The 2,275-nt window shown below is 37.1% G+C and overlaps 1 pseudogene; it reads right to left on the bottom strand.

The window, feature by feature from the left end:
* Window positions 1-704: 704 nt before the first annotated feature.
* The window catches only part of LOC101663647, a 60,820-nt pseudogene continuing 59,249 nt past the window's right edge, over window positions 705-2,275 (bottom strand).

Here is a 2,275-nt window from a genome sequence, read left to right on the forward strand (position 1 = left end):
TCTTAAGAGACAGATTATAGAGTAAAATATTTGTTTCTCTAGCTACTTCTAACTGGATGTATATGTTCACAATAATTTATTCATAAGAAAGGTAATTTTACTACTATTTCTTTATTTTTCTTCAATTATGACTTGCAGGATATACTGGAACCATGCTGGTTGCAGTAATTAGTTTCTTTCAAATACTAGAAATCAAATTACAATGTAAACATTTTAATGACAATAGTGTTATTAAGAAGTGAATTTAAACACAATATCATATAGATGTAATACCTAACCATTAAAATATTTTACTGTATTATCTATTCACATTGTCCTTTACTTTTCTATACAAAGTAACTTACATAGTTTTAATTTCATAGAATAACATCCTTGATTATTTTCCTGTGCAATATATTTATATCACATGCTTTATAAATCTATGTCCAAAAACATCAATTCCATCTTTTACCTGAAAGACTAAAATTCACAATTGTAATCATTGGTAACAACAATCTTCTTGAAACACTTCGATAATTTATTAGTGGCATATATCTTGATTCTTTGACATTATGGAACTGGAAAATATTGTTTTACATCAGGATATTATGTGAAAATGGATATATACTGAAAACTTTAAAATTTTAATCAAAATCCTCTTTTCAGTAATTTCTCAAGGAACTACTGAGGAAAATATAGTATCTTTATGGCCAAATCAAATATTTTCAGTATAAATCATTATAAAAACAGTTTTAATTTTGCTGGTCTAAGTAATGCAGTGATGGCAGTTTAGGTAAAGGAAATTTGTCGCTTCTAATTTCTCCCGACACTGTTTCACTTGATTTAGGTGGCCATGGGGATTCCCAGGAATGACCTTCCAGAGAGTTTCTGCCAAATGAATTGTGTTCCTGAAGGTTTGTACCATCACTAGGAATGGCTCTCGCATGATCTGTCCCTCTTTAGAGAATTGCTTTCTCTGGTTAAATCTTTGTTTCGTCTGGTAAAGAGGAAAATGTTGGATGAGAAAAAGTTCTGCCATTCGGTGAGAGAGTGATGTCATGTGTGTTGCAGTCCAAATTTTCAAATGCAAGTTGTGCTATCTGTCCCACGGTCTTCACTGTACTCCACTGGAACACACGCTTTTGAATTTTCAGATCATTTTATCGGGGGACCTCACAGCTCTTAGAGCAATCCCTACATGCATTGTATCAAGCATATTTGTACATATCTTACCATGATCATTTTCTAAACATTTACTTTCTATTGGAGCCCTTGGTATCAGCTCCTCTTTTTACCCCTCCTTCTCTGCCTCCACCCTTGTGACCACTTGATAAATGATAAATTATTATTCTTTTCATATTTTACAGCAACCGCTGTCTCCCTTCACCCATGTGTCTGTTGTTTGCCTCGGGGGACAGGTAAGGGTGGTGGTGTTATGCATTGATCATTGTGATTGGTTCCCCCTTCCTCCCCACCCCCTTCCCACCTTCTTCCTACCCTCCTGGTATTGCTACTCCTATTTCTGTTCCTGAGAGGTTTCTCTGACCTGGATTCCACGGGTTGTGAGCTCTTATCTGTACCAGTGTACAAGTTTAGATCTAGCCCGAAATGAAAGGCAGGACTGGGGTCATGATAGTGGGGGGTGAGGAAGCCTCAAAGAACCAAAGGAATATTGTGTGTTTCATTGGTGCTATACGCGCCCTGGTTGCCCCATCCTTGATTGCAGTTGGAATTTTCTGTTTTCTAGGTAGTCGGGCTTGTACTTGAGTCACTAGGTGTCAATTAAACACTTCTTTCTTCAGTTCCCAGTATGTGTGCTGCACATTATCACTTGAAATGCTTAGTCTCTGGAGAGCTCTGTTCTTCAGATTGTCATCTTGAGACAGAGCTGCTTGTTTGTATTTTTGCAGCTCTATTTTGAGATCCCTGCATTATTTCTTCATCAGTTCCAGCTCTTGTTCCAACCCAGGGATGTTCAGGTCACCACCAGACTTTTCTACCTCCCAGGTGGATTTAAATCCATCACCTGCTGAGTTTCCACCTCTATCCTTAGCTGGAGACGTTCTACTTCTTCAGACTGTAGCTGTACGTTCAGTATTTTCAAAGATTCGGAGTTGTCTTTATTCATTTTATTCAATTTGTTCTCAAATTATCTCTTTCAATGCAGACCTCTTGATATGCACGATAGGCCTGATTGTTTTCATCTCATAGAACTTGTTTCTTCATCTAATTGAGCTCCTACAAGCTTTTCTTCCCAAAATCTTATTCTGTTCTTCATCAAAGTGCTCTCTTCCTC

Source organism: Echinops telfairi, unplaced genomic scaffold (genome assembly GCF_000313985.2).
Source record: "Echinops telfairi isolate 266 unplaced genomic scaffold, ASM31398v2 ScPeMD7_7424;HRSCAF=8462, whole genome shotgun sequence".
NCBI classification, from domain to species: Eukaryota; Metazoa; Chordata; class Mammalia; order Afrosoricida; family Tenrecidae; genus Echinops; species Echinops telfairi.